The sequence below is a fragment of the Heptranchias perlo genome, chromosome X, assembly GCF_035084215.1.
Source record: "Heptranchias perlo isolate sHepPer1 chromosome X, sHepPer1.hap1, whole genome shotgun sequence".
Classification (NCBI taxonomy): domain Eukaryota; kingdom Metazoa; phylum Chordata; class Chondrichthyes; order Hexanchiformes; family Hexanchidae; genus Heptranchias; species Heptranchias perlo.
In genome coordinates, this window is record NC_090370.1 from 14,035,582 (window position 1) to 14,046,247 (window position 10,666).

At 48.4% G+C, this 10,666-nt stretch overlaps 1 long non-coding RNA gene across 1 annotated transcript in view; it reads left to right on the forward strand.

Annotated features, from left to right (window-relative positions):
* Nucleotides 1-307: 307 nt before the first annotated feature.
* LOC137306963 (uncharacterized) overlaps nt 308-10,666 on the forward strand; it is a 27,930-nt gene continuing 17,571 nt past the window's right edge. Inside the window, exon 1 of the long non-coding RNA XR_010958978.1 lies at nt 308-698. This is a non-coding gene — a long non-coding RNA (uncharacterized lncRNA). The remainder of the gene's footprint in view (nt 699-10,666) is intronic.

The window sequence follows — 10,666 nt, forward strand, 5'->3', positions numbered from 1 at the left end:
CTGGGTCATGGAGACAACCAAGAAGGCCAGACTTCGGCCTGCCCCTGGGGACCCCCACTGACCAGAGGCTCTGGGGGGGCAGGCCATAGCACCATGATTCACTGGGCATCCCAAACAGCTATACCCAAGGGAAATGAAGCAAGAAGCTAGGACGACCCTTCTCCCTCATTTACATGGATCAGTGCGATGGATCAGTGCCTACTGCAGGCCTTTTTGCTGACCTTTACACCTGGGGAAAAGGATGCTCCAACGGGGGCAAAGGTCAGAAAAATCATCCCTACTATGTATTCATCATTGGTTCAAAGCATGCGTCATTGTGCCAGATAGGACCAAAGGTTACTGATAAAACCAAAAGAAAAATACAATTCGAGCCCAGGAATGGGTTTTTAATTTGTAAAAATCTATAATATATATAGCATGCACTTCCTGTACGTTTTATACAAACTTCCTGTTTCACAATGCCACTGTTATGCTTTATTTCTCCGATGATTTTAATGCAGTGCTGACTCAGACTATCTGACCCTCCACACTACATGCCTCTGTGGCAGTACTGTATTACTGATAGCTACCTCGGTTTGGCTGGACAGGAGCTCCCTTACATGGTCACCGTGGACGGTGTCATTTTGCGCAGGACAAGGGAAACAGAAGATCGTACAGATGATGAAGACTGGGAACGATGGTTCAACAGATTGTACAAAGTAAGTATTAACTCCTTAAGTATTTTGGAGAGGAAGATCGGGCAGTGGGTAAAATGGCCCCGTCAGTTTCCCGCTGGGCGGGTTGGGTTAAAATGACCCCTTTAAAGCCCATTTCCTAAGGGAAACAGATTTTTACTTCATTAAAGGTACAACTTTGGGGGAGGTGGGAGGGCGTGAAGGTACAGTGCGACCTGCAAGAGGGGAAGCACGGGAGTGGTGACGCAGGAAGGTATTGGGATAAGCACGGACAGAATGATGGGAGAGAGAAGTGGAGACTCCGGTGAGGTTTGTGGGGAAACAGAGAGGACAGTACAGGGTTAGGGGCTACCGGTGAGGGTGTACGGACAGCCCCATCCTCCTCAACCATTGGACTTTTTACCCAATCTTCAATGCAGTACTGAGGGAGTGCTGCATTGTCGGAGATGCCGTCTTTTGGATGTAAAAGATCCCATGGCACTACTGAAAGAAAAGCAGGGGAGTTCTCCCCGGTGTCCTGGCCAATATTTATCACTCTACCAACATCACTGAAAAACAGATTAACTGGTCATTTATCTCATTTGCTTTTTGTGGGATCACGCTGTGCACAGATTGCCTGCATAGCAACAGTGCCTATACTTCAAAAGCACTTCATTGGTTGTAAAGCACTTTGGGACGTCCTGAGGATTTGAAAGGCGCTATATCAATGCAAGTTCTTTCTTTCTTCCTTTTTCTTCCCGCTTCGCCAGGTTACCCCACCCCCAGAGACGAAGTTGAAAATTGCCCCCTTTTTTTTGTATTTTGTTGCTGACAGCTTCTTCACCATCAATCTCTCTACCTTCCCCTACAGGGCTCCAATTCCCTCGCTGCCCCAATTCTTAAGGGTTTCCCATTGGGAATTCCCCCGTCTCTATGTTTTTTTTTGGAGGAAGTAGAAGAGGAGCAACAGATGAGGACCAGCTGGCCAGGCAGCACAGGATGTGCATGGTCCCCACCCGCCAGTACCCCCACTCCAGAATATACAGAGCAAGACTCTCCTACCTCCAGTTGTCCCAGGACCAGTGCCTGTGGAGGTTGCTCTTCACAAAGGAAGATGTCACTGAGTTATACCACATGTTGCATCCTGCCCTGCAGCCCACCAAAGGCACTACCAGTGGCTGTGATGCTCTCTGCCATCCTGAACTATTGTCATTCCAGGGTCATTCCAGGCTGCCACTGGGGGCCTCAATGACATTAGCCAATTAGTTGTGTAAAGCAAGTCACTGATGCATTGCTTTCTGGAGTAAGCCAATTCATCACTTTCCCCATGACCAACCAGCAGCATCATGAGAGAGCACTCCAATTTCACAGAGTGCCACAATTCCTCAAGGTCCAAGAAATCATAGATCACACCTACGTGACCATACCTGCTCACTTGCTCGATCCCATCACCTACCTCAACAGGAAAAGGGTCCACTCTCTCGAGGAAGCATAAGGAAAGGGCCTCTGAAGTGTAATAGTGTCTGAAATACTACCCGTGCCACTTGCTAGTGAGGAGAGGCAGAGGGTCATTAGGCACCAACAGGTAGTTAAGGATTAGGTGTAGGGAATCAGGGCTTGGGTTCTTCAAACAGTGGGACACCTTTTGGAATAGGGGGAGCCTATACAAACTGGATGGGCCCCACTTAAACAAGAGAGGGTAGAGGTATTGGCAGGCAGGATAGATAGTATGGTGCAGAGTGCTTAAACTAGATGTGGGGGTGGTTGTGACGGGTGTAATAAAACACCTTGGAGCAAACCTTAAGGAGCCACCAGTGAAAATATTAATCAAAGTTTAATAAATCGAATTCCAATGGTGGGGAGAAAGAAACTAAATTAATAAACGTAAATTAACACATTAATAAATTAATAAGTTTAATGGGAAAGGCAAAAAACACAATGGGACTGTGCTTTCATTAATGCAAGGAGTCTGACAAATAGGATGTGTGACCTGGAGGGTCTTGGAGGGATTGCTAGATTGGACATCATTAACGTCACAGAGATTTGGTGGAATGATTCCAATCGATGGGATACATATCCGGAAGGATTTAAATTGTTTAGAAGGGACGTATCAGGAGACAAGGAGGTGGTGGCTTATATAAACTCCAGTATTGAGACACAACGGAGAGAGGGAATAAAAAAGGAAAGGGAAGACCAGCCAGCTGCCACAATGCCTTCACTTTAAGGCAGTCCACCATGTCATTGCTCTTTCATCCAGAAAGGCAAATGTCTGGATGGGGTCTGGGAGACTAAAGCTTCCTTCTACAGGCAAAGCTGATGACACCTGAGTACTTTCCCAGGATACCAGCTGGCACGTCTGTAATGCAGGTGATTCTACCACCTGAGGCACCTTGGTTGCTCTTGTGCAGCTTTCAATGACAGATTCAGAACTATGTTTGTGTAGGCCTGAGCGTAGGCCCTATCACCCTCCCAACTAGGGATGCTATAGTTGGGTGGGGGAACGCAGGAAAAAATACTTGAAATTAAGAGTGTTTCATCCTCAAACTGATGGCTTGGTTGGTAAGTGCTCTACTTAGTGTGATACTCAGCCAGAGAGGCCAGGAAGGTCCTAGGTTCAATCTCCTCCACTGAATGAAATGCAGACTTACGACAATCAGAACTTCACCAAGTTGTACAAGGTACCCAACAGAGCTTTGCTGTCCAAAATGAAGAGAAGATGGCTTGAACTTGGAAGGAACCAATTTTGTGAATCAAGTTCCCACACACTCAAATGAATGAAGCTTCACTGCATGAATATTTCATTCACAGTGTAGCCCCTTAAGAGTTTCAACTACCCTCTCTTCATTTTATTTTATATTCGTTCATGGGATGTGGGTGTCGCTGGCGAGGCCGGCATTTATTGCCCATCCCTAATTGCCCTTGAGAAGGTGGTGGTGAGCCGCCTTCTTGAACCGCTGCAGTCCATGTGGTGAAGGTTCTCCCACAGTGCTGTTAGGAAGGGAGTTCCAGGATTTTGACCCAGCGACGATGAAGGAACGGCGATATATTTCCAAGTCGGGATGGTGTGTGACTTGGAGGGGAACGTGCAGGTGGTGTTGTTCCCATGTGCCTGCTGCCCTTGTCCTTCTAGGTGGTAGAGGTCGCGGGTTTGGGAGGTGCTGTCGAAGAAGCCTTGGCGAGTTGCTGCAGTGCATCCTGTGGATGGTACACACTGCAGCCACTGTGCGCCGGTGGTGAAGGGAGTGAATGTTTAGGATGGTGGATGGGGTGCCAATCAAGTGGGCTGCTTTGTCCTGGATGGTGTCGAGCTTCTTGAGTGTTGTTGGAGCTGCACTCATCCAGGCAAGTGGAGAGTATTCCATCACACTCCTGACTTGTGCCTTGTAGATGGTGTAAAGGCTTTGGGGAGTCAGGAGGCGAGTCACTCGCCACAGAATACCCAGCCTCTGGCCTGCTCTTGTAGTCACAGTATTTATATGGCTGGTCCAGTTAAGTTTCTGGTCAATGGTGACCCCCAGGATGTTGATGGTGGGGGATTCGGCGATGGTAATGCTGTTGAATGTCAAGGGGAGGTGGTTAGACTCTCTCTTGTTTGAGATGGTCATTACCTGGCACTTGTCTGGCGCGAATGTTACTTGCCACTTATCAGCCCAAGCCTGGATGTTGTCCAGGTCTTGCTGCATGCGGGCACGGACTGCTTTATTATCTGAGGGGTTGCAAGTGGAACTGAACGCTGTGCAATCATCAGCGAACATCCCAATTTCTGATCTTATGATGGAGGGAAAGTCATTGATGAAGCAGCTGAAGATGGTTGGGCCTCGGATACTGCCCTGAGGAACTCCTGCAGCAATGCCCTGGGGCTGAGATGATTGGCCTCCAACAACCACTACCATCTTCCTTTGTGGTAGGTATGACTCCAGCCACTGGAGAGTTTTCCCCCTGATTCCCATTGACTTCAATTTTACTAGGGATCCTTGGTGCCACACTCGGTCAAATGTTGCCTTGATGTCAAGGGCAGTCACTCTCACCTCACCTCTGGAATTTCAGCTCTTTTGTTCATGTTTGGACCAAGGCTGTAATGTGGTCTGGAGCCGAGTGGTCCTGGCGGAACCCAAACTGAGCATCGGTGAGCAGGTTATTGGTGAGTAAGTGCCGCTTGATAGCACTGTCGACGACACCTTCCATCACTTTGCTGATGATTGAGAGTAGACTGATGGGGCGGTAATTGGCCGGATTGGATTTGTCCTGCTTTTTGTGGACAGGACATACCTGGGCAATTTTCCACATTGTCGGGTAGATGCCAGTGTTGTAGCTGTACTGGAACAGTTTGGCTCGAGGCGCGGCTCGTTCATTTGGTCAGCATATCCATATTGGACATGTTACACCGCTTGGTGCTATTCTTCTGATTCTACTGTAAGTCCAGCTGAGGATTTTGTGCGTTCCAGACTGACTTATTTGTTTTCCTGTGAATACTTGGTAGCAACAGAATGGGTGTAACCCCAACTGCAGCCAGTGGCATTCGAGATGACCAAATGTGTATGATAGGGAGCATCAGCGGGCGTAACGAGTTCACCACTGTGTCTGACAGCTACCCCAGGCCAAGACAAATCTGTGCAAAGTGCAGCTACTTGGAGCTGACCAAGAAGCAGGGCCTAAGGCTCAGGCTGGGCAAAGAGGAAGTCACCGAGTTGTGGCACTTGGTGCGAGATGATCTGCAGCTGAGGTCAAGGAGCCCAGCAGCACTGTCGGTGGAACTCAAGGTAAGAACTACTCTGAATTTCTGAACCCCTGGCACTTCAGACACTTGCAGGAAACCTGACTGGAATCAGCTACCATACGGTGAACTGCTGCACTCGGGGCTCGACTGATCGCCTCTTCCGAAAGGCGCACATTTCAGTTCAATGTCAACCACCAAGATCTGGAGTGAAGGGAGCTTGACATTTATCAGCTGGCCCACGTCCCCAAAGTACAGGACGTTATCAAGTGCACGCATGTAGCCATTCATCCAACTGTTTGTGGTTCAGGGCCATTCATGAACAGGAAGAGCTGCTACTCCCTCAGCACACAGCTTGAAACCGTGCCCAGCAATACATGATATCCAGGGAGTGCGCGTGATTCATTCATATTGAGGCAGTCAACGTGAACAAGTGTTTTGAAGGTGACGGGGACATGGAAAGATGGCTCTTGGGAGAGACGAATATGCAGTACATCCATGGATGACGAAACCTTTGATCAACTTCCATACAGAAAGTTGCCACTTTCTCACCTCCGTGCTGTGCAATACCCAATGATTCCTCCTGTCCCTTCCTCTCTGTAAATCCCAAAGTGCTCGTTTCTCAGCTGTGCAAAGGTCATCAGGGGCTTCACTGTGTACTGACTCCTTCCACTGCCAGTGTGGGCTCTGGTATTAAACATCACCTTTTTCTATCAAAGTAACTGGAATTGGTATTATTAGCAGCGTCTGTTCAGTAGAATTCTGATAATTCCATTAACACTCTTGTACTGTCAGGGCTGCATTTGAAATTTGGCATCGCTTGTTTATTTTACAATACACTCTTAAAGGGTTAGTGCTGGCTGTTAAAGGGGAGACAATTTTTGGTTCTGCAAACCTCCATTTGCTGTGTGAGGACAAGGCTGTAAGGAGCAATGTGGGCCAAACTGGCCCCATCACTGTCAGAGCCTTGCAAGTCCTGCTGCAGAAGGTGTGGTCAAGGGGAACAGGGCCACACTCGAAGGTACCAGACACACAAAGGACTGGCTTTCCCTCTTGCTGACCCTACAGATTTGGGGCAAGACTTATGCCCGCTTCCCCGACACTGCCATGGCCCTGGCCCAGTTTCCTGGCTTGGTGGTCGTTACACATTCATGTCGGGCTCCAGGCGGCTCCCCCACCAGCAAGTGACATTCCTGCAGTCAGAAACCAACTGCTCATTCATGGAGTGGTTTCCCTTCCTGTTGATGTAAGAGATTAGGGGTTGGCATGTGGAGCCCTGATGCCCATATGGATTCCATCTGTAACACCACTGGGAGGCCTGTCAGGCTGTAAAGGTTTGGTGCCCCCTGCAGTTGGGTCTCCTTTCCATTCCCCAGCAAAGACGGCAGCAGTCGCTTGCTTGACACAGAGGTGAACTGCAGATTGGCTCATTTGACCAGCAGTGGCTTGGGAGGACTTTGTTGCCTCGACATTAATGCCACAGTGGCCTTCACGGCCACAGGAAGAGCGGCCCAGTTTTTGAGGCTGTCTGTAAGTCAGTCAGCAGCAGATGCAGAGCTGAGTCACTGTCGCTGCGGTGAAGTGGAGTCTAGTAAACGCAATGGTTGGATAGTGACGTCCCAACAATGCAGCACTACAAATAGCAAGACTATTCTCTCGATCACAGTCCAGAATGCTGCCTGCTAAAAGCACTTTTAAAGCTTTAATCATCGGCATTTATAATTCTGAAGCTGATCTCCAATTTAAATAAGTGCCTTTTGAAAGCAGTAACACAGTGAAGCCGTTTGAGACCAGCGGTTCATGGCTGCACTTCAAGATTCCCATCCTCCCAACTTTGCTGCAGCAAGAATCATGTCATAGCTAAATGTAGACTTTGAGCAAAAAGGCAACAATGTAAAGGGAAAAACAGCATGCAGGAGATTCAATGAACAACATCGGTCAACGACAAAAGACTAGACTTCAAAACACTCAATGTAACAGCAACAACATCCTTGCTTTAAGAGACACTGCAAAGCAGGCCAGACCCTGTTGTGCGTGCTTGCTGGGGACAGAGCCTCACCCGAGCCTGTGAAGTTCAGGCCTTATTTGCCTAAATAGACTATTTAAATGAGGCTCTTTGTTTGCTTCAAAAATATGCCTTGCCAAATTTGACACAATGCGAAATGGGAGCGTGAGACCAGGGCCCTGATTTTCTGCCCCCTGACCCCTGTTGACAAGGCTCTGCTGCATTGATGGAGCCTTGAAAAGTCTGAGCTGTATTAAAGGGCGACAGAACTAAGCAGTTCCAGTTTCATATCACACTGATCTTTTCCTAACATCCTTGTGGGACTTTTGGGCTCCCGAGCCAGCGCTGATGGCAGCTGGGGTAGTTTACTGGCACAATGATTTGGCAAGAAAGCTGATGTTGGGAAGTGTGAGCTCAGGACTGATGAGGGTGCCTGTGACTCGCTGGTAACTTCCTTGTACAATATCTGTTCTCATCACTTACAACCAAAGCAGATGTGGAAAGAGCTCAATAGTCTGTCATCGCCAAAGAACACTTCGAGTTCACTTCCAGTGATATGGGAGGTCACTGAGGGAGTTACTTATACCACTGTTATTGTGAATGATTCCTTTCTACACTGTCTATTCTCTCGATCACAGTCCACAATGCTGTCTGCTAAAAGCACTTTTAAAGTTTTAATCATCGGCATTTATAATTCTGAAGCTGGCCGCCAATTTTACATAAGTGACTTTTGACACAGTGAAACCATTTGAGATCAGCGGTTCATGGCTGCACTGTGCCCTTACTCTTGTAAGGAATCTTACAACGCCAGGTTATAGTCCAACTGTTTTATTTGAAAATCACAAGCTTTCGGAGGCTTTCTCCTTCGTCAGGTGAGCGAGGCCAATTCAGGAAAAACACAGGGAAAATCCTCAATCTTTTAGGGAGGGGTCCAATTTTTTCTCTCCTGTCTTGAAGGTGCTGACTCTTGCTGGGCTATTGCACCGTGGGTGCCTCACCCTCCAGCACCTGGTCCAAGTGTCCATTCTTCGTGTGTGAACCTAGACAGTCACCGTTTGCAGGGGGTTTGACTGTAGGGGCCCAATCCTGTCCTCACCAAATGTTCACACCTTCCAGTGGGGTGGGGGGGGGGGTGAATCAGAAGTCGAAATCCTGGCTGATTTTGCACTCCCCAATTCGAGGACACTGAGGCCAATTGAAATGGCCCCTGTTGTCACCCCCCCCCTTTGAACTGAGGTCAATTTACCCAGCAAAGACTGCAGACTGCCATTGGGACCTGCTCCACTCTATGACTCAGCTACCCATGGTCATTGCCAACTAGACCGGGGGGTTCCAGCAGTGATAATACCAACAGTTATTAGATGACTGGGAATCAGGCAGGCTGGTATACCAGGAAGGCTAGTTGTCTTCATAATGGACCCAGCCTACTGTTTGCCAAGGGCTCCTGGGGGCATAGTATTATTGGGGCCTGTGGGCATGCAGATGGCTAAGAACCCAGTGCCAACAATTTCTGTGCCAGCCCTCATGTTCAAATGGATAGATTATACTCATCAGCTCCGTCAAATAATAATAGTTTCAGAGTCATTGATATCCATCTTTTGTGCATACCCAGATACCTCTCTCTCGCTCTCAACTGCTACACAATATCTTTGAGTTTTTGTGACAGGACATCTTTCACTCTGCCAGTTCTGCTGAGATCAGCTGCCAGAAAATTGTCAGAGTTAGCACTGAAGTGTTGTCTGTGAATAGTTCTACACGTGACTGTGTCTCGGTGTGAAAATCTCAGTCAGCTTCTTAAAGAACTTCAACCAAAAACTTTAACTAGTTAACCTCAGAGATCCAGTTCTGCATCGGTTACAGTGATAGGGAGGGGCGAGGCCATGGAAGGATTTGAACACAAGGATGAGAATTTTAAATTCGAGGCGTTCCCGGACCGGGAGCCAATGTTGGTCAGTGGGCACAGGGGGTGATGGGTGAACGGGACTTGGTGCGAGTTAGGATACGGGCAGCAGAGTTTTGGATGAGCTCAAGTTTATGGAGAGTGGAAGATGGGAGGTCGGTCAGGAGAGCATTGGAATAGTCCAGTCTAGAGGTAATAAAAGCATGGATGAGGGTTTCATCAGCAGATGGGCTGAGGCAGGAGCGGAGACGGGCGATAGTACGGAGGTGGAAGTAGGCGGTCTTGGTGATGGAGAGGATATGGGGTCAGAAGCTCAGCTCGGGGTCAAATAGGATGCCAAGGTTGCGGATGGTCTGGTTCAGCCTCAGACAGTGGCCAGGGAGAGGGATGGAGTCGGTGGCCAGGGAACGGAGTTTGTGGCGGGGACCGGAGACAATGGCTTCAGTCTTCCCAATATTTAATTGGAGGAAATTTCTGCTCATCAATACTGGATGTCTGACAAGCAGTGTGACAAATCAGAGACAGTGGAGGGGTCGAGAGAGGCGGTGGTGAGGGAGAGCTGGGTGTCGTCCCATCTTCAACCCGGCCAGACCCTGCTCCCTCAACAGTACAACACAAACACTGCTGGGGAACAGCAGAGGTCGAATCATTTTATTTCAATGAGCGCTCGCAAAAAGATATTTAATCTTTTAATTAGAATGTGGGCACCATTGGCAAGGCTGGCATTTATTGCCCATCCCTAGTTGCCCTGAGAAGGCAGTGATGGTGAGCCTTCTCCTTAAACCCTTGCAGTTGTAGCGATTTAACACAACTGAGAGCAGTTAAGAGTCAACTACGTTGATGTGGGACTGGAGTCACATATAGGCCCAGACCAGGTAAGGACGGCAGGTTTCCTTCCCTAAAGGGCATTAGTCAATTGGTTGGGTTTTTGCAACATTCTGACAGATTCATGGTCACTTTTCCGAGCTTTTTATTTTCATTTTTTCTTCAACTGAATTCAAATTCTCAAACAGTAATGGCAGGATTTGAACTCACACTCTCTGGATTATTCGTCCAGTAACAAACCACTACACTACCATACCCAAATGGAAGGATGAGGTTTTAGCCTTGCCTTGGAGTCAGAAGGTTGGGGGTTGAAACCCCACTCCAGAGACTCGAGCACATAATCCAGGCTGACACTCCCAGTGCAGTACTGAGGGAGTGCTGCACTGTCGGAGGTGCCGTCTTTTGGATGAGACGTTAAACCGAGGCCCCGTCTGCCCTTTCAGGTGGACGTAAAAGATCCCATGGCACTATTTGAAGAAGAGCAGGGGAGTTCTCCCCGGTGCCCTGGGCCAATATTTATCCCTCAACCAACATCACTAAAAACAGATGATCTGATCATTGCTGTTTGT